This window comes from Oncorhynchus clarkii, chromosome 20 (genome assembly GCF_045791955.1).
Source record: "Oncorhynchus clarkii lewisi isolate Uvic-CL-2024 chromosome 20, UVic_Ocla_1.0, whole genome shotgun sequence".
Classification (NCBI taxonomy): domain Eukaryota; kingdom Metazoa; phylum Chordata; class Actinopteri; order Salmoniformes; family Salmonidae; genus Oncorhynchus; species Oncorhynchus clarkii.
In genome coordinates, this window is record NC_092166.1 from 17040331 (window position 1) to 17063396 (window position 23066).

General features: G+C 42.5%; 1 protein-coding gene across 1 annotated transcript in view; it reads left to right on the forward strand.

Moving 5' to 3' along the window:
• Window positions 1-23066, forward strand: part of LOC139376023 (glypican-1-like) — a 135173-nt gene that overhangs the window by 49566 nt on the left and 62541 nt on the right. The gene's annotated exons all lie outside the window — the stretch shown is intronic.

Genomic DNA, 23066 nt, shown 5'->3' on the forward strand with positions numbered 1-23066 from the left:
CTTCAGTCAGGGAAGGAGACAATTGAAATAATGATTTTTAAGCCTTGAGACAATTGAGACATGAATGGCCTTGAATGTTTTGGTGCATCTACTGGAGAGCCTTTCCTTGTCTACACCCCTTCAGCATCGTTCACACCCTCTTAAGCCTTAACCCCACTCATCTCTTTAACGATTCACATGTGAGGCCATGTGCTAAACAGAGTGTACTAAACAACCAAAGATTTCAAGGCTAAAGGCTGGTTTATTCTACAGTGGTTCTTCCTTTAAAAGTTGTGTCGTACTGCAGCACAGATTCGTTATTTAAGTGTCAGCCATTGTTGCCATTAATGGTAGTTGGTGCTAGTTGGCCCAACAGAGGGCATCTTTGAGAAGCTAAGTTATTGAAATGACATGGAGCTGTAGGCCTAAGAGTCAAAGGGAGCCTTGAATAGAACAGAATATATGGGATTGATTTTTTAGAAATGTAGCTGAATTAATTTGATGAACATTATGTTTTTACTATTCCAAGAAAAACGAAAATGCATTTCTTACTCTAGCTGTTTTAGCCTAACTTACTTATTGGCATAAAGGCCTACTATCAATCATTCATTAATTTGTGCATGTCATCACACAGCATACAAGTCATCCATAACTTTAAATACAGTCAAGCGTTTTAGTTCTAAAACTAAATAATAAAGGGAGCCTTGATTCATTTTACAATCAAGGCTAAAGGATTTAATTCATTAATGCATTTGACCGTTTTTAATTTTGGCTATACTAGAGACTTTAAAAAGTTTTTTGTTAGAACAGACTATATGAGATAGGTTTTTAGAAATGTAACATAATTAATTTGATTAATATTATGGTGTTTCTATTCCAAAAAAAACGAAAGTGCGAGTGAAGAGCAAAATATTCCTTACGTTTCCAAATAAAAATGGGATTGACTTGCTCTGTCTTTCAGTGATATTAATTCCCATAGGAATTCGTTATGGGTCCATCCAGATGTGGCTAGAAAACAGTGCATGTGGTGGGCTATGGAAAGAGATGGGTGAAGTGATATGCCTCGCAAACATCCATTAATACATTTAAAGCCCCTAAACTCAGCAAGAGTCTGTTGTCCTGCTAATAGCCCATCAAGGGTGGGTGGCATCTAGCCTATCAAGAACACGTTGTTTGCTGAGTTCACAAACACTTGTGAAAAACAAGTGTTTGAAAACATGTTTTCAAAATGCCTCAAGCTGTACGTCATTACTGTAAATAAAAACCCAGCATCTGAATTGGTACAAATATATTATTGAATTTGATAAAGAAAAACTGTTTTAAAAATGGATATATTTATTAATTAAGCTACTGTATAGTCTGACAAGTAAACATAGCCTACAGTACATAGTAAACATGGTAACGTGCCTAATTCCTTACATAAGGGAAAGCAGACCATGTCCAGAATTTCTCAGTGACCTAATGCTTTTTCGGGTCCCATCAGTCACTAGTGAGACTCATGTTTCCTACGGTAGGCCTACAGTATATCAAAAAATCTATATTTTTCATCTCTACATGTAGGTTTCATGATATTTAAACCCCATCTAACTTGTTTGGCATCAAGTGAAAACATTCATCTGTAACTCTGCCAAGCCTTCAAGCAAAGATGAACTGGTGAAGGCCATCAAGACGTTTTGGCTTGAGAAACTGGTCGTGGGGATTGGGGGAAGTGAAACTAAAATGTAGATGAGATGTACAGCAGTTGAAATAAACATCTACATTTTGAAAGACTATTTTTATCATTATTTTATTAACAAAAGCATAAAGATGTTGATGAACAAATACTGTACAGTATATGCTTTATCTGACATTTTGCAGTTAGAAATGTCAAACTTTAGAGTACTTAATACATTGCCAGTTGGGGGGATTTTTTTTTACACCTAGCCGAGCTATTAGACTATCCTTTTGTAAATAAATGGAGGTATGAAGAGTCTATTGTCCTGCTAATAGCCCATCATGGAAACGTTGTTTGCAGAATTCACAGCCTGCTACGCTTGTGAAAAACAAAATGCCTCCAGCTGTCCAACACTACTGTAAATAAAAACACAGCATCTACAGCGGTACAAATAAATGATTGAATTCGTAAAAAAAAATGTAAATGCACATCATTTTCAATTTTATACTAACAAGTGGTTGCCATGGTGAGTAATCCAAAAATGATTGGTATGACACGGCTCTCGGAACCCATTAAGAGGTTGCTCCTAAATGAAAATACTCGCAGATCAATAAAATGTCCCTGTAGATCTAATTACATTTAGAGGATTGGAGGATTCTAAATGTATACACAAGGGGCTTTTATACAATTATAATGCAGGGTTAATAGAGTGATGGGGGTGTGAGCAGTTGGTTCTGGGCAGGTGTGATGCAGTTGGTTCTGGGCAGGTGTGATGCAGTTGGTTCTGGGCAGGTGTGATGCAGTTGGTTCTGGGCAGGTGTGATGCAGTTGGTTCTGGGCAGGTGTGAGCAGTTGGTTCTGGGCAGGTGTGAGCAGTTGATTCTGGGCAGGTGTGATGCAGTTGGTTCTGGGCAGGTGTGAGCAGTTGGTTCTGGGCAGGTGTGAGCAGTTGGTTCTGGGCAGGTGTGATGCAGGTGTCGTTTGTATGTCGTGCCAAGGCTATATGACTGCGCCATCAACTTGATTATTTAGCAGACATCACTTGCTGCCTACATTCAGTCAACACATATATCTTAAGAATATCATTGAATATAATTGAACGTTTTCGTTTCTCTTAGAATAAAAAACTTTGTGTAACAACAGTTTATGTAAGTATTATGCTACAGTCAAGTTACAGCTTCTTCTGACCAAGTAGAAACAAATAAAGAATGTGCGTGCAGGACAGAGGAATAGCAATTCTTACACTATTGTTCAATCACCTTCTTCATACTCATCATTCAGTTAATTGAAATTCAATTTTGAAGTCGTGCACAATTATCAGTTTCTATTTGGTTTATATCGCCCATTCATTGACAGCATTCATTCAGGTAGAGACACATTAGCACTTTGGGACCCAAAAGCATAATCAGTGCTCTAACTCCCCCTTGTGGTGGTCTGGAGCAATGAAGCAGTGACGCAGGGTAATGTACTAAACCACAAATTACCTTTAAATCCCGCAGCATAATCTCAAAACTTTTCATTGAGCAACCACTGTATGTCTATTGACATGTCTGTATATAGTTGTTGCAGTGACATCATGAACATTCTATTGTTGTTCCACATCAAACTTGTCTTGTTGTTATGTAAAAGTATAAACACAAAAACGACAGGCTACATGACATCAGCAGCCGGGTGGTCCAAAATAGCATAACTGGTGTATTTTAACACCAATAAACCCATCCGTTTAAAAATGAACTAAGTATATGTCAATCTAGCAAACCAGGCAACTAAAAGCAACTTTCTAAACAATGTATTGGTTTGTTCCTAGCTTGTTAGCTACCTAGCAGACGTTAAGTTAGCTGGCTAGCCAGTTCAAATAATGAACATATCATATACAGTAGCTGACAGCGTCTTAACTTTCGCTAATTTGGATTCATTATTAGAGGAAAATAACTCACAACAAGATCATTAATTACAAGTTAATGGCAATCTAATTACAGAAAATAGCTTACGGTTGTGAGTGTGACAAAATAAAAGCAGTGCATTCTACTGGAAAATTTTTGAACTTGTGCACTGTGAACTTGTGTCTCGTTGGCCTAACGTTATATCCTAATTTGACTTTAGTGCAGGTCATGTTGTTCTTTACATCACCGTCTCTGGTAAACCCACATTATATCAAATAAAATATGTTTATTTGTCACATGCGCAGGATACAGAAGGTGTAAACTGTACAGTGAAATGGTTACTTGCATAGTAGAGTCTTTTGTTTAGACATGTACAGTGCCTTGCGAAAGTATTCGGCCCCCTTGAACTTTGCGACCTTTTGCCACATTTCAGGCTTCAAACATAAAGATATAAAACTGTATTTTTTGTGAAGAATCAACAACAAGTGGGACACAATCATGAAGTGGAATGACATTTATTGGATATTTCAAACTTTTTAACAAATCAAAAGCTGAAAAATTGGGCGTGCAAAATTATTCAGCCCCTTTACTTTCAGTGCAGCAAACTCTCTCCAGAAGTTCAGTGAGGATCTCTGAATGATCCAATGTTGACCTAAATGACTAATGATGATAAATACAATCCACCTGTGTGTAATCAAGTCTCCGTATAAATGCACCTGCACTGTGATAGTCTCAGAGGTCCGTTAAAAGCGCAGAGAGCATCATGAAGAACAAGGAACACACCAGGCAGGTCCGAGATACTGTTGTGAAGAAGTTTAAAGCCGGATTTGGATACAAAAAGATTTCCCAAGCTTTAAACATCCCAAGGAGCACTGTGCAAGCGATAATATTGAAATGGAAGGAGTATCAGACCACTGCAAATCTACCAAGACCTGGCCGTCCCTCTAAACTTTCAGCTCATACAAGGAGAAGACTGATCAGAGATGCAGCCAAGAGGCCCATGATCACTCTGGATGAACTGCAGAGATCTACAGCTGAGGTGGGAGACTCTGTCCATAGGACAACAATCAGTCGTATATTGCACAAATCTGGCCTTTATGGAAGAGTGGCAAGAAGAAAGCCATTTCTTAAAGATATCCATAAAAAGTGTTGTTTAAAGTTTGCCACAAGCCACCTGGGAGACACAAACATGTGGAAGAAGGTGCTCTGGTCAAATGAAACCAAAATTGAACTTTTTGGCAACAATTCAAAACGTTATGTTTGGCGTAAAAGCAACACAGCTGAACACACCATCCCCACTGTCAAACATGGTGGTGGCAGCATCATGGTTTGGGCCTGCTGTCCCTGTCCAGGGACAGGGAAGATGGTTAAAATTGATGGGAAGATGGATGGAGCCAAATACAGGACCATTCTGGAAGAAAACCTGATGGAGTCTGCAAAAGACCTGAGACTGGGACGGAGATTTGTCTTCCAACAAGACAATGATCCAAAACATAAAGCAAAATCTACAATGGAATGGTTCAAAAATAAACATATCCAGGTGTTAGAATGGCCAAGTCAAAGTCCAGACCTGAATCCAATCGAGAATCTGTGGAAAGAACTGAAAACTGCTGTTCACAAATGCTCTCCATCCAACCTCACTGAGCTCGAGCTGTTTTGGAAGGAGGAATGGGTAAAAATGTCAGTCTCTCGATGTGCAAAACTGATAGAGACATACCCCAAGCGACTTACAGCTGTAATCGCAGCAAAAGGTGGCGCTACAAAGTATTAACTTAAGGGGGCTGAATAATTTTGCACGCCCAATTTTTCAGTTTTTGATTTGTTAAAAAAGTTTGAAATATCCAATAAATGTCGTTCCACTTCATGATTGTGTCCCACTTGTTGTTGATTCTTCACAAAAAAATACAGTTTTATATCTTTATGTTTGAAGCCTGAAATGTGGCAAAAGGTCGCAAAGTTCAAGGGGGCCGAATACTTTCGCAAGGCACTGTAGCTAGCTAAACAATGAACCACATTCCCAACTCATAACATTACTAGCCTGCATGAATCTACAGGTAGCTAAAGCTAACCAATTATGTTCAATGTTAGCTAGCTAGTTAACATCAGGCTATAACTAGCAATGCAAATGGCTCTGAGATACAAATAATATTACTACACAGATCATACACGTAACGTTAGCTAGCTAGCTAACAGTACGCTTTAACTTGCAATGAAAATGAATTTCTGACAAAATTAGAAACTTATAATATCTGAAAATGTAGCTAGCTAGACTCTCTTAAATGGATGAACGCTTCTCCCTCTCTGTCAAAGATGCCATGGTTGCCCTTGGTTTGCAGATGTAATCTGAAGGGAGGTATTTTATATAACAGCCTTCTGTGTGTTCTCTTTTCGATTGCCTCCGCATATTTGCAAAAAAACACCTAGAATTTTCTCCATCTCCTTCGCTATCATACTCTGCTTCAACTGGGCATTCCATTGATTTCAAAACTTGGTCCTTCAGAAAGTGGAAAGCATTAGCAACACTTTTGCAGTTCTTCGTGATATCATTCAACACCTGCATAGGATCGGAATATCACACCTGCCGGACAGGTACAGGATGGCAACAACAACTGCCCGAGTTACACCAGGAACGCACATCAGTGCTCAGACTGTCCGCAATAGGCTGAGAGAGGCTGGACTGAGGGCTTGTAGGCCTGTTGTAAGGCAGGTCCTCACCAGACATCACCGGCAACAACTTCGCCTCTGGGCACAAACCCACCATCGCTGGACCAGACAGGACTGGCAAAAAGTGCTCTTCACTGATGAGTCACGGTTTTGTTTCAACAGGGGTGATGGTCGGATTTGCGTTTATCGTCGAAGGAATGAGCGTTACACCGAGGTCTGTGCTCTGGAGGGGGATCGATTTGGAGGTGGAGGGTCCATCATGGTCTGGGGCGGTGTGTCACAGCAATCATCGGACTCAGCTTGTTGTCATTGCAAGCAATCTCAACGCTGTGCATTACAGGGTAGACATCCTTCTCCCTCATGTGGTACCCTTCCTGCAGGCTCCTCCTGACATGACCCTCCAGCATGACAATGCCACCAGCCATACTGCTTGTTCTGTGTGTGATTTCCTGCAAGACAGGAATGTCAGTGTTCTGCCATGGCCAGCGAAGAGCCCGGATCTCGATCCCATTGAGCACGCCTGGGACCTGTTTGATCGGAGGGTGAGGGCTAGCGCCATTCCCCCCAGAAATGTCCGGGAACTTGCAGGTGCCTTGGTGGAAGAGTGGGATAACATCTCACAGCAAGAACTGGCAAATCTGGTGCAGTCCGTGAGGAAGAGATGCATTGCAGTACTTAATGCATCTGGTGGCCACACCAGACACTGACTGTTACTTTTGATTTTGACACCCCCTTTGTTCAGGGACACGTCATTCCATTTCTGTTAGTCACATGTCTGTGGAACTTGTTCAGTTTATGTCTCAGTTGTTGAATCTTGTTATGTTCATACAAATATTTACACATGTTAAGTTTGCTGAAAATAAAGGCAGTTGACAGTGAGAGGACGTTTTATCTTTAGGTTTAGGTAGCACATAGGAGGAAATGTTTCTCTGTTGAGATGATTTCCTTTTGAATTTCTATCCAAAATGTTCCTATTTTTATTAATGTAATGGAGTGGGTTAAGTCTGATCTATAGTAAATTAGAATACCCCTGAGTCTCTTTCCCTGTGTAACATCTGGTAGTTTGGTGGATGGGACTACCGGCTCTCCTCTATACCATGTTTCTTGCAGGGTGACAAAGTCTGTATTTGGTCCATAGTGTCTAGTGTTGTATGTGTGGTTTCTCCATCTCTCTCTCTCTCTCTCTCTCTCTCTCTCTCTCTCTCTCTCTCTCTCTGTCCTCTGGTACTCCCTCTGGTCTGTCAGCCTGTGGTGTATCTGCCGTACAGCTCACCTAGCAGACAGCTCATCTAGCAGACAGCTCACCTTGCAGACAGCTCACCTAGCAGAGAGCTCACCTTGCAGACAGCTAAACTTGCAGACAGCTCACCTAGCAGACAGCGCACCTAACAGACAGCTCACCTTGCAGACAGCTCACCTAGCAGACAGCTCACCTTGCAGACAGCTCACCTAGCAGATAGCTCACCTTGCAGATAGCTCACCTTGCAGACAGCTCACCTAGCAGACAGCTCACCTAGCAGACAGCTCATCCTGCAGACAGCTCACCTAGCAGATAGCTCACCTAGCAGAGCAGAGCAGGGCTTGGTGTTCTCTAAACTGAGCCAGACAGGTCTTTCAAAGCACGAATGGGCTCAAGGAACCCACACGCACGCACGTATGCACACACAGAGATGTATACGCACGCACACACACACACATTTAATTTATTTGTACTTTTATTTAGACAGGGGGGCATAAACTGGGGGCATAACAACTACAATTATTTTCCCAGGTCAGTGGAGACCTGCGGAACCTCCAGAACCAGCCAGTCCAGAGAGCATCTGAAAATTGCTGGATCTCCAATTAATATGTGAGCTGAGGTAGTGGGGGAGTCTCTGAAGAACCGGTTTATATACAAACAAAGTAGTCAATGTTGGGTCCTTCTGGTAGTCAGAGACTCACAGTCAACAGAACTATACAAAATGTAATGAGTTGTATGAAAACTGTCCCCAGTGATAATGCAGTGCTGAGTGATAATCAAGTACTGGGAGAAGCGTTGCTTGAACAATCTTCCTTCTACTTTCCAAAGTGAGGCAGGATTTATTTCCATTAAAGAAACCAATCTTAATAGTCAGCTTTTTTGTCATATACACACACACACACACACACACACACACACACACACACACACACACACACACACACACACACACACACACACACACACACACACACACACACACACACACACACACACACACACACACATCCTCACGCTGTTTGTCTGTCTGCCTGTCTGCGTCTCAAGATGTTGGTGGCTATTTAACAGAAACATTTGAGGATGCTGTGGAAATCCACAGCCCCTCAAATAGTTTGGTACCCAGTGCAGGGCTCAAGGATGTGTGTGTGTTTTCCAGTAAGTGGTAGACGTGTTTAACTATTCTTGTGGGACCAGACAAAGATTTGACAAACTGGGGACATTTTGTTGGTCCCCACGAGGTCAAATGCTATTTCTAGGGGGTTTAAGGTTAAGGTTAGAATTAGTGTCAGGGTTAGAATTACGTTAAGGTTTAGGGTTAGGAGCTAGGGTTAGGTTTATGAGCTAGGGTTAGGTTTTTGGGTTAAGGTTAGGGTTAGTGTTAGGATAAGAGTATGGGTTAGGGTTAAGGTTATGGTTAGTGTTAGGATAAGAGTATGGTGTGTGTGTGTGTTCCAGTAAGTGGTGTGTGTGTGCCCTGTGAGGAGGTGGATAGGTTTAGGAAGCATAACCCAGAGGCCAGCCAGCCAGCCTGCCACCAACCAGCTAGCCACCAGCCAGCCAGCAAGCCAACCAGCCAGCCAGCCTCCAGCCAGCCAGCCAGCCAGCCAGTCTCCCACCAGTCAGCCACCAGCCAACCAGCCAGCCACCAGTAGTAATGTGTAATGGCCTACTGCTGGAGGGAGGAAGCTATTTATGTTGCCAACCTCTAGATCACATTTCATGACCAGCCTGATGATCAGACCACGCACCAAGGGGCTATTATTACGGCGGCCTGGGTGGGCCGTAGTCGGAGGGGTGTGTGTGTGTGTGTGAGAGAGAGAGAGAGAGAGGGGGGAGAAACAGAGAGACCGAGAACAAAATAAATAAATACATCAAGAGAAAGTCCCCTAACCTCTACTGTATCCTGGTGATATCCCACAATTGTAACTCTGAATCCACTTATGGGTGACAGCTAGCCTCTCTTGGGCCGCGACTAAGGACTGGGTTGTGGTTAGTATTTCTATTCACTGGGTCACAGTCACAGGATTATTGGACCGTCTTTAGGTAAATCCCAGGATTATTGGAGATAATAAATGCAAAAAGTTTAGTAACCACTGCTTTAGTTTTCGCCTGGTTTGTTTTCTAATCCTCAATAGGACAATAGTGACGTCGTCATCATCTCCTCCCTGGTTATTTGGGTAGTTCCCTTAGCACTGACGTCAATCTGTCCAGGTGTGGAATATACACACTCTGGCACAACTCCCTGGATTAGGATTATAATCCATGAGGGCATCAGTGCCCTCACGCACACACCACTGTAATCTGAAAATTATTGATACAATAGCAATCTGAGATTACCAGAGACAATCAGACCAGTGATCAGTGAGGGTTACTTGTTAGAGATGAGGAATTATATGATCACTATGTCAACAGGTGTGTCCATACACTGTGGTATAACATTTTAGTCATCATCAGAAACCTTGTTGACATGGACTACTCGACCCTGTAATGGCCCTATTATGCCTTCTTAACCGTATACCAAACAGGTACAAACACATTATAGAACCATATGTGTCAGTGACTCAGTTTATGAACCCTGATTTATCATGATGCGTCTGTTTTGGGACTTAGTCAAGCCGGATCAACTAAGAGTGAGCAGTGTGTTCCCATGGGGTTATTTGTACCCTGTATTGCATTTGTGACCTTTATAGTTGTGAGTATGGGGGCAAAACTTTCCCAGATTTTCCAGAAATCTTGTTTGGAGGATTCACAAATGTCCTGCTTTTCCCTTAACATTCAAGTAATCTTCCAAACAATCTTCCAACCAATATTCCATTCTTCCATTTCTGGAAAACCGGGGATTTTTTGGGAATGTTGCTGGAATTGTGCAATCCTATTTGTTGGTACAGAGAGCTCCGAGAACTGATTCAGCTGTCCTTCAACGAGGCCAAAGCTTTTCTCCAGTAATCAGTATCTGTGACAGCCCGTTTCTATGGCAACAGGTTGTTATTTTGTCAATCTCAGAGTAATTTGTCATGATGGGGCATTATAGATATGGCACACTGAAGGACAAATACAACAGATTGCTTTTCCTGTTATTTGTAGATTCTTTGTCAAAAGATAGACAGATTATTTTAAATGTTTGTCGAGAAGAGACATCCATTTTCAAATGTTTGGGCAATAGTCTTCAGCTATTCAGTGTCTGGAGGTTACAATAATGTAGGCAATTTGCATAAATGGTTAAATATTGTAGCACTATATTTACAATTTCTGTTAAAATCGTTTTTAGACAGCCGTCTTAGGTGGTCCTTTCAAATATCAACTGGTCATTACTTCATTGTGCAGTTCTCTTGGGTACTGCCCCCTCTCTTTTCTCTCTATCCCCTTCTCTTCTCTACCTCCATCTCTTCTTCCCCCTGACTCTTGTGTTAACCTCTGTCACAACGGCCCAGACCGATAATTGAGAGAATCCAGCAATGAACCCCTTTGAGTCTCTCTTTTTTTCCTCTTTCATTTCTCCCCACATCCCACCTTTCTTTAAAAGCCCTGTCTGTCTGTTTCTGGCCAGGGTTTATCTGTGTGCGCAACATTATTTAGTTTCCCCCTATTGGCTTTTAATAGGAGTCTTCCTCCTGGTGGCCTGTGATAAATGAATGGCCTGAGAATTGCTCCCTGTTGAGAGGCTCTGTCAGTGTGTGTATGTGTCGAAGGAGGAAGTGACTAGGGGGAACACGGGAACACGTCCTCTCATAGGGGGTTAAGGGAGAGACATAAGGACATGGTAGACTGCTCTGCTGGGGTGTGAGTTGGGCTTTTAGTTTAGTTTATTAATTTGACCATTTAAAAAAACAATCACAGATAAAACTTGAAAAAGTCATACATGCACATGAGTAAAATCATTGAGGATAACACACACTAAAGTCTTGGACTTATTTCCATTGTGGTCTTCTTGAGACAAGATGGCTAGACAAGATGGAACACAGTATGGCAGTGAAATAATAAAACTAAAACATAGAAGAAGAACATCTATCTCATCATTCCAGTTACATCATAAGGGTTATTCATATGGGGACAGAAGACATCAAACATATTTTTACTTTATTTTTAAAGCTGCCCAGAGAGGATGTTGTTTTTATAGACAGAGGCAACTCATTCCATTCTGAGGCTCCAGTATACAAGAAAGTACCTTTCCCAGCATTACTCCTGAACCTGTATAAGCACACATCAGCAACACCTGATCTGGTGCTGTGATTGTGTGCATCCCTAACACTAGGCAAGTAATCACTTAGATATCTGGGAGCAGGACCATAAATACTTCTGTAAACCAAACCTAGTCTAATCTGGGACACCCTCGCCTCATCAGGCATTGCGTGAGTACATGGACTCACCTTCAAAACTACCCTGATCAGCTTATTTTGGGCTATCTGGAGCTTCCCCTTCATAAGTTTAGATAAGCCCCCAAACCAGGAAGTATGCTAGTAGTCAAAATGGCATTGAATGAGGCCAGTAGCTAGTACTTTCACAGAGTCCTTATCAAGCAGCTTGGACTTTTTAGCCAAAAACTTAGTCCTGGCATTAACCTTCCCTAGCACTATATTGGCCATGCTCACACCTCCCAAGCTTCCATCAAGGATACATCCCAAGTAGCTAACAGAGGTTTTAGTAGTCAGCACCCCGCCCCCTAATTCCACACTGATTTCAGAGGACCTACTCAATTTAGGTCTGGATCCCAAAATAATTGCCCCAGTTTTCCCTAAGTGCAGAGATAGCTTATTATCTCCAAGCCATTTTCTAATGTTAGTAAGCTCTGTGCTCTCCAACATAGTTTTACTTTTGTGAGACACCAGAAGTGTAGAGTCATCCGCATAAAGAAAAAGACGGCAAGAACGAGCATCTTTCATATCGTTAATATACAATAAAAACAGCAGAGGCCCAAGCACGCTCCCCTGCGGCACACCACAACTCATTGGTTTTGCCTGAGACAGTGAACCATTAAACTCTACTACTTGCTCCCTTCCTGATAAGTAGGACTTTACCCAGCGTTAGAGGGATACTGCTTAACCCCAGTGCCTCCAGTTTGGAGATTAGGAGACAGTGGTTAACTGTATCAAAGGCCTTCTGTAGGTCAAGCAGTACCCTCATCAATCTCGTTCCTGTTGAAGTCAGTCAAGTCAAGTAGACATGAATCAGTGGAGTATGTTTTTCTAAAACCCGACTTAAAATCATACATTAGACCCTGTTTGTTAACATATTCATACATTGTACATGTACTCTTGTACTCTTTCCAGGATATTTGATGTTTCACAGGCCTATAATTCCCAGGTTCAGACTTTATCCCCTTCTTATACAGAGGTATAACTTTAGGGAAAGGTATCTTGTTCAAGAGAGAGATTAACAATATGCATAATACAAGGGCCAATTTGCTCAGCAGAATCTATTAGAAACCTTGCAGGAATATTATCCAGGCATGTGGCTTTGGAGCGTTTAAACTATTTAAACTATTTAAACTTAAACTATTTTGCATACTGACTATTTTTCTTTTGTTGTTTGTTTAACACATTTTTTTAACCCTTTTTCTCCCCAATTTCGTGGTATCCAATTGTTTAGTAGCTACTATCTTGTCCATCCCTACAACTCCCGTACGGCTCGGGAGAGACAAAGGTTGAAAGTCATGCGTCCTCCAATACACAAGCCGCACTGCTTCTTAACACAGCGCCATCCAAATCAATGTGTCGGAGGAAACACTGTGCACCTGGCAACCTTAGTTAGCGTGCACGGCCCACCACAGGAGTCACCCGGCCCGCCACAGGAGTCGCTGGTGCGCGATGAGACAAGGATTTCCCTACCGGCCAAACCCTCCCTAACCCGGACGATGCTAGGCCAATTGTGCGTCGCCCCACGGACCTCCCGGTCATGGCCGGTTACAACAGAGCCTGGGCACGAACCCAGAGTCTCTGGTGGCACAGCTGGCGCTGCAGTACAGCGCCCTTAACCACTGCGCCACCCAAGAGACTGCATACTGATTATTTTGGCTGTTGCTTCCTTTGTAAAAGAAAAAAAGTTTGGCTGAACCCCTAACTCAACATAATACTTCTTGACTTGGTTGCTTCCATACAAACCAGAACTGGTGGGCAGCTTGCTAACCAGCTTGCTGGCAACAGAAGTAAAAAAAAATTGTTGAATTCATTGGCAACCTCTGCTTTTTCATATACCATCTCCCCTTGATGTTCAGTCCAATACTGTTTAGTTTGTTTTTGGTAGTACTACTACAGCCTAGTTCCTTAAATGATTTCCAAAGCTTTTTAGGGTCATTTTTGTTCTCAATGATTTTCTCAGCAAAGTAACCCCTCTTAGCTTCATCCATCCTGCTCTGTGCTTCATTTCTGTGACGTTTATATAGGACAAAATCATGCTGCTCTTGAGAGTTCTTACATTTTTTAAAGGCCTTATTCCTTGCTTGGATAGATTCTAAAATCTCATGATTAAACCAAGGGCTAGATCTCTGCTTTACCCTGACCTGTCTAATGGGAGCCATCACATTCACCACATCAAGGAATCTACATTTAAAGACTTCCCAGGCACTGTCTACCCTTACACTATCTAGCACAGGTGACCAGTCAATTTTACCCACTTCCTGCCTAAACTTTTCATCACAGTATTTTTTGAGTCCTCTGATTCTAACGGTTGTGTGACACTTAAATGTATATTTTTATTTTATTTTAAATGTAATAAAATGATCACTGATTCCATAGACTATTACTCCACTCTGCGATATTTTAGATTTATCAGACACCAATATTAAGTCAATCGTACATTGCACTGTTTCACATATCCTGGTGGGATCTTTTGTCATTTGGGTCAGAGCAAGTGATCTACAAAAGTGCATAAATACATTGTGGGTTGGGCTATTCTTTTTGTAGACATCAGTATTGAAATCCCCCAACAAAATGATTTCATTCAACAGGGAATCATTACAGTTTGATAACACAATTTCAAGACCTTCATAGAATGCATTCTGATTGGGCGGCCTGTAACACACCCCCAACAAAATCGTCTTGTATTGGGAAGGCAGATATCCAGCCAGACAATCTCCAGATCAGTGGTTAAGTCTGATCTGACGTTAAAAGCAATGTCTGAGCTTACAAACGCACATATCCCCCCACCGTTCTGATTCCGATCCTTCCAGACAACAGAGTAATTACAAACAGATGAACAGTCACAAACAGATTAATCCAACCATGCCTCAGTATATCAGAAGACACCCCCCTCTGATTTGCAAACCAACAGGTGTATCTCATCGATTTTCGGTAGTAGGCTTCTGAAGTTTAAGTGCACAAAATGTAAGCCCTTCTACCCAAAGACCTCATTGAATTCCTGATCCACTTGTAACTCACCTCCCACTGTGCTGCCATCTTCCCACTGCACTGCCTCCGGTGGCCTCTCTGTCGCCATGGAGCACCCCATCGTGCCACTCCATCGTCCTCACAACCGTGTCCCCCGTCACTCGCCTCTGGTGGCCTCCGCTCCGCTGGGGACCCCCCCTCCTCCGGTGCACTCTCCACCCTCGGTAAGACCTCTGGTCCCACTCCACCTTCAGTGCTCACACACCCCGCGGGTACAGCACACCGACAGCAACGGTAAGCTTCATTGACCCCATGTCCAAAGCTAGAATCGCTGCATTTTAGATGAATCCACTGCGTGCATTCCAAACATACCACATCTTTGCTGTTACTCTTCATCCACCGTTCGAAAGAGGAGGATGGGTACATAGGCCGTTTGATGGGGTTCAAGATAAAGTGAGGTCCAGGGCATTGATGGATATCACCTGATAAGAGAAGGCATAGAGTTATTATAAGATCTCCACCATGAATTAGAGATTTCAGACTGGCTTTCGATGATCGTTTTGGTTTGTGCCAAGGTGCCATGAAAGTTTGGTATATAACATTCCTTCCTGGGTGCTGGGTGCCATCAAAAGTGTTTGCATGACTGAGAAGTTGCTGAAAATATACTATTATTTCATCTAGATTGCAGATGCAGTTATTTCCAGTGACATTTTAATCAAACACAGAAAGTAAAAGTGCTGCCCCCATGCCGAACCTGCCGGTAGCAGGGCTCACTGTTGCACCTGGTGGCCAGTTTCCACGTAATCTCCCAACGTCCTCAGACATGCACGGACGTGGAATACTGATTTGTTTCATGGGTGACCTGGCTGGAGCTGCAGCCTTTCAGTGTGTGAGTTCGTTTTGTTGTTGTTGTTACTCGAAACATAAATAATGTACACATGTGGCACAACATATTTGTGATTATTCCTCCAAACCTATAAATAATTAAGAAGGAAAGTCAGTTCCTTTGGAACCCTCCTTTTTTGAGTCATACCATATGCCCTTTTCTCATTTCCTCATTTCCCCTGTGCTTTCTGAAAGACTAATACCGCAGCCTCCAAAATAACATGACCTACCCGCTAACAGAGAGCTCTACCAACACCTCCAACTCTCAATGTGCTCTGAAAGGTAATAATGTTCATAGGATAATATTACAAGAGAGTAGACTATCGATACCTCTCATCTGAAAGGTGTTTCCACCAGAGTAATATTATGTGTTCTTCAGTTAGAAGACGGTTGTGATTGCCAGTGTTCTCTGTGAAGGAAATGGGGTGTGAGTGATGACTGACGAGGAGGGGACGGAGAGGACCGTTAAAGAACGCTGCTTCCTCAATCTGCTTTATCGTCTGATTGAAAGTGTTTTGGCTGGCTCACACACACACACACGCACACACACACACACACACACACACACACACACACACGCACACACACACACACACACACACACACACACACACTCCAGAGTTCACCACAGCTTCAGAGTGTGTTTTACAGTTTTTAACAATCACTTTGGCACTAATTTCAGAACCTTGTGGTCATTTTTCAAAACTCTAGACACAAAACTCAAAACGGTCATCACTTTTAATACAGGCTGTCCAATGTTCAAAACATTGCATTGTGCATTCATATCTTTAAAGAAACCTTGCACTTGCAGAATCGTTGGTTCAAATAACTCATTTATCATGAAATACCATAGGAACATTCATTTAGATCACCCACACACAAGATACCGATAGTTTCACTGTGTCGTTGTTCATACAATCATTAAATATTGTAGTACAAAATATGTGATACATGTTTCATTATGCTACTATACGTAAATACATCACTGTAAAATAACTAGTAGAGAGAATACTACAGACACAGTGGAATCATTGAACAAAATATGACATTTATTGATGAAATACAATAAAATCACAACATAGGTTTCTTTGAATCAAAGCAAAAATAATTAGCTACAAAAAAATTAAAAACAGTTAAAGGTCAACTGCAGGTTCCTCACCTGGCTTACTGTAAAACATCACTGTAGTGGTCCTCACCTGGCTTACTGTAAAACATCACTGCAGTGTTACTCACCTGGCTTACTGTAAAACATCACTGCAGTGTTCCTCATCTGGTTTACTGTAAAATATCACTGCAGTGTTCCTCACCTGGCTTACTGTAAAACATCACTGCAGTGTTCCTCACCTGGCTTACTGTAAAACATCACTGCAGTGTTCCTCACCTGGCTTACTGTAAAACATCACTGCAGTGTTCCTCACCTGGCTTACTGTAAAACATCACTGCAGTGTTCCTCACCTGGCTTACTGTAAAAAGCAAAACAAAAGATTGATAACTGTACTTCTATATTTCCCTCAACCCTGTCTTGTGGATTTGGCTATAGGTTCTCATCCACATCACAATGGATGTTTTCATTAGCCAAACATCTTGGGAAGAATCTTCGGGCGAATCCAGGCCTGACACTGATCTGCCGTGATGTCATTGCATGGTGAATCCAGACCTGACACTGGTCTGCCGTGATGTCATTGCATGGTGAATCCAGGCCTGACACTGGTCTGCCGTGATGTCATTGCATGGTGAATCCAGGCCTGACACTGGTCTGCCGTGATGTCATTGCATGGTGAATCCAGGCCTGACACTGGTCTGCCGTGATGTCATTGCATGGTGAATCCAGGCCTGACACTGGTCTGCCGTGATGTCATTGCATGGTGAATCCAGGCCTGACACTGGTCTGCCGTGATGTCATTGCATGGTGAATCCAGGCCTGACACTGGTCTGCCGTGATGTCATTGCATGGTGAATCCAGGCCTGACACTGGTCTGCCGTGATGTCATTGTATGGTGAATCCAGGCCTGACACTGATCTGCCGTGATGTCATTGCATGCGTCATCCATGGCCTGGAGAAGGGTGGCTTGTTCGTGAAGGCGCCTACAATATACCTTCCATCTCCATGTGGAGAAAAATTCCTCAATCGGGTTAAGGAAAGGAGAGTTTGGGGGTAAGCACAGGGTGGTAAATTGTGGATGGGCCTGAAACCATGCTTGCACCATTTGAGCATGGTGGAACCTGACATTATCCCACACAATGACATAGGTCATGCTATCAGCTCTACAGACCTGATTTAGCTCAGCAAGGAAGGTTACATTCGAACAGCGAATCATGTGGCTGCCTGCAACTCAATATGTAGAGTATATAGAGTAGAGAGTTTTAGATGTTGTTCGACCAAACATTAGAACAGGCAAGATGAGTAATCTAAGCAACTTTGACCGTGGTATGATTGTTGATGCCACACATGGTGATTCCAGCATCTCAGAAACAGCTGCCTTCCTGGGATTTTTATGGACTACAGTCTCTAGAGTTTACAGAGAATGGTGTGATAAACAAAACACATTCAGTGAGTGGCAGTTCTGTGGGCAAAACACCTTGTTAATGAGAGAGGTCAGAGGAGAATATCCAGACTCATTCAAGCTAACAGAAAGGCCACAAATGCTCAAATAACAGCTGTTTAAAACAGTTGTGTGCAGAAGGGCATCTCTTAACGTACAACACCGTGAATAATTCAGGCTGTTGTGGAGGCAAAAGGGGGTCCTACCCAGTACTAGATAGGTGTCCCTAATAAAGTGGCAGGGGGGTGTACAGTAATGTCAAATCTGAAAACATGGTCTGGAAAAGTAGTACATGGGACCATAGAGACAGTGATAAAGAATGATGATGTAATATTACATCCATAGATAATGTAGTCCAATTGGTTTATGTTCCACGGTAATTGGTGTCAATGGATCTTGTTATCCTGAAACTTTCATGATCTAAACATGAAATATTGTTTGTCAGTTTCCACAAAACTATGCATTAAGAGTAATACAACAGTTACTTATCATTTTGAGCAGTTGTATCAATTGATAGTTAGATCATTGTAATGAAATGAATAGACAGTCATCTCAGATGTAATGTGTGAATAGACAGTCATTTCAGATGTAATGTGTGAATAGACAGTCATCTCAGATATAATGTGTGAATTGACAGTCATCTCAGATATAATGTGTGACTTGCATTTAGAAATGGTAATACTTTGATGTTATGTTGTGTCATTTTGAACAGGTGATTTTAGTTCAATGAACAAATGATCTTAGCTTTATGTGTATTGTATCCAAGCAATTGGAAAATAGTGTTAGAGTTTTGAAAAATGTGCATTTTGATCATTGGTTGTGAGTTTTCTAGAGTTTTGAAAAATGACATCAAGGTTCCGAAATTAGTGCCAAAGTGATTGTAAAAAACGGTATTCTCCTCCACATTCCCCTAAACATACACACCCTTCTAGAAGGCGGTTGTGTAAACATACACACCCTTCTAGAAGGCGGTTGTGTAAACATACACACCCTTCTAGATGGCGGTTGTGTAAACATACACACCCTTCTAGATGGTGGTTGTGTAAACATACACACCCTTCTAGAAGGCGGTTGTGTAAACATACACACCCTTCTAGATGGTGGTTGTGTAAACATACACACCCTTCTAGATGGTGGTTGTGTAAACATACACACCCTTCTAGATGGCGGTTGTGTAAACATACACACCCTTCTAGATGGTGGTTGTGTAAACATACACACCATTCTAGATGGCGGTTGTGTAAACATACACACCCTTCTAGATGATGGTTGTGTAAACATACACACCCTTCTAGATGGTGGTTGTGTAAACATACACACCCTTCTAGATGGCGGTTGTGTAAACATACACACCCTTCTAGATGGTGGTTGTGTAAACATACACACCCTTCTAGATGGTGGTTGTGTAAACATACACACCCTTCTAGATGGTGGTTGTGTAAACATACACACCCTTCTAGATGGTGGTTGTGTAAACATACACACCCTTCTAGATGGTGGTTGTGTAAACATACACACCCTTCTAGATGGTGGTTGTGTAAACATACACACCCTTCTAGATGGCGGTTGTGTAAACATACACACCCTTCTAGATGGTGGTTGTGTAAACATACACACCCTTCTAGATGGCGGTTGTGCAAACATACACACCCTTCTAGATGGTGGTTGTGTAAACATACACACCCTTCTAGATGGCGGTTGTGTAAACATACACACCCTTCTAGATGGTGGTTGTGTAAACATACACACCCTTCTAGAAGGCGGTTGTGTAAACATACACACCCTTCTAGATGGCGGTTGTGTAAACATACACACCCTTCTAGATGGCGGTTGTGTAAACATACACACCCTTCTAGATGGTGGTTGTGTAAACATACACACCCTTCTAGAAGGCGGTTGTGTAAACATACACACCCTTCTGAAGACACACCATGTGATTCTAAATGGACACTATTGGACGCCTGAAAGAAAATCACTATAACTAACACTCTGTGTGTTCACTAAGTCATACTCACTGTGTGACATTGTGTAATAGACTATCATTGATCAGTGTGCAGCCAGGTGTTACTCAATCGACAAGCAGTCTCTGCTTATCAGACCCAGTGTGCGTGTGTGTGTATTAGTGTTCCAACTTACTTAGCTCAGATGTCCTTCATACAGCAGGCAGCAGGCACACTGAGCTGGAAGAGATGGCTGGCCCAGGCAGGTATTTAGAAAGACTGTCCCAGAGGCTGACAGATTGCAGCCAGCCTAGCACACCCCCCCCCCTCCCCCTCCCCACCACCACCATCACACACAACCTTCCCTTAACACACTCATGTGTCAGAGAGATGAGTGTATGAGTCTGTAGTGGTCTTGATGTAATTGCAGTGACATGGTGAGATCAGGGATGCTCAATGTCCCTGTACCGTCCACATTGACCTGTTCTCCTCTCCCTCAAAATGACAACCCTGGCTAGTAGACAAAGGACTGATGAGTCACTTCAGCACTATTTACACACACACTGTGGCAACAACACACACACACACACACACACACACACACACACACACACACACACACACACACACACACACACACACACACACACACACACACACACACACACACACACAATGACATATACTTGCCAACACATTCACTCACATGGACACACAAGTCAAACTCAAGGACCCCCACACATAGATCGATGCAGTGCACACCACACGCAGACACAACTGTACAAACACCCACACCACACACATATCGATTAATGGCAGGCTACAGTTAAATGAGGGCAAAATGTTTGGCTTTAACAGTTGAGGTTCAGTATAGCAGATTAATATCTTTGATCAGTAAAACAGTTGGTCTTTTATTCTCCTCCACATTCCCCTCAGTGGGTGAACATACACACCCTTCTGAAGACACACCATGTGATTATAATGTGCACAACATCCTATTCACTGTGTAACGTTGTGGAATAGACTATCATTGATCACTGTGCAGCCAGTTGGTACGCAATCGACAAGCAGGCTCTATCCTAGTCCGGGAGCAGTACAATCATAGCACTGTCACTCTGTGTGTGTGTGTGTGTGTGTGTGTGTGTGTGTGTGTGTGTGTGTGTGTGTGTGTGTGTGTGTGTGTGTGTGTGTGTGTGTGTGTGTGTGTGTGTGTGTGTGTGTGTGTGTGTGTGTGTGTGTGTACGTGTGTGTGTGTGTGTGTGTGTGTGTGTGTGTGTTCGTACGTGTGTATAGCGTTCTTTCTGAGTTCTAGAACATTCCCTTTTGAAAAGACATTGAATAAGATGTCCAGTAATTTAAGAGTTGGTCAGTCTGCAGTCGGACCTCTCTCTCCCCTAGAGAGAACGCAGCAATATGATCTGTATACAAATGTTTTTCTTTGTTAGTTACAGCCCACGCTCTCCATCTCACCGTGGCAAGGATAGAGCAGCCATCAAAGTATGTGTGTGCGAGAGCGAGAAAGATAGTGTGTGTGTGTGTGTGTCAGAAGCTTAATACTGCCTCTTCAAAAGGGGAATGTAATTAAACAGTGTAAGGACGTTGGCTCCATCTGACTGTACGCTTATTGTGTGTGTGGGTAGACGTGAAGATGTTTGGAATGCGGTAAAGGATCTCTTCAGAATCTATTCGGTTGAATCGTTAAAATATTCACTTGATTTTTAATTGGCTGATAACTGTTCCCCATCTCCACACTGTGTGAGGCCTATGCGTGAATGTTTGCAGAAGGTTTATTGCCTAATGCCAAATAGCAACAAGGTGTATAATTAAGCAACAAGGCCTGAGGGGGTGTGGTATATGACCAATATACCACGGCTAATGGCTGTTCTTATGCAAGACGCAACATGGAGTGCCTGGATACAGTCCTTAGCCATGGTATATTGGCCATATACTTCAAACCCCCGAGGTGCCTTATTGCTATTATAAACTGGTTACCATCTTAATTAGAGCAGTAAAAATATACAGTGTGGGAAAAAAGTATTTGATCCCCTGCTGATTTTGTATGTTTGCCCACTGACAAAGAAATGATCAGTCTATAATTTTAATGGTAGGTTTAATTGAACAGTGAGAGACAGAATAACAACAACAAAATCCAGAAAAACACATGTCAAAAATGTTATAAATTGATTTGCATTTTAATGAGGGAAATAAGTATTTGACCCCGTCTCAATCAGAAAGATTTCTGGCTCCCAGTCTTTTATACAGGTAACGAGCTGAGATTAGGAGCACACTCTTAAAGGGAGTGCTCCTAATCTCAGTTTGTTACCTGTATAAAAGACACCTGTCCACAGAAGCAATCAATCAATCAGATTCCAAACTCTCCACCATGGCCAAGATCAAAGAGCTCTCCAAGGATGTCAGGGACAAGATTGTAGACCTACACAAGGCTGGAATGGGCTACAAGACCATCGCCAAGCAGCTTGGTGAGAAGGTGACAACAGTTGGTGCGATTATTCGCAAATGGAAGAAACACAAAAGAACTGTCAATCTCCCTCGGCCTGGGGCTCCATGCAAGATCTCACCTCGTGGAGTTGCAATGATCATGAGAACGGTGAGGAATCAGCCCAGAACTACACGGGAGGATCTTGTCAATGATCTCAAGGCAGCTGGGACCATAGTCACCAAGAAAACAATTGATAACACATTACGCCGTGAATGACTGAAATCCCGCAAGGTCCCCCTGCTCAAGAAAGAACATATACATGCCGTCTGAAATTTGCCAATGAACATCTGAATGATTCAGAGGACAACTGGGTGAAAGTGTTGTGGTCAGATGAGACCAAAATGGAGCTCTTTGTCATCAACTCAACTCGCTGTGTTTGGAGGTGGAGGAATGCTGCCTATGACCCCAAGAACACCCTCTCCACCGTCAAACATGGAGGTGGAAACATTATGCTTT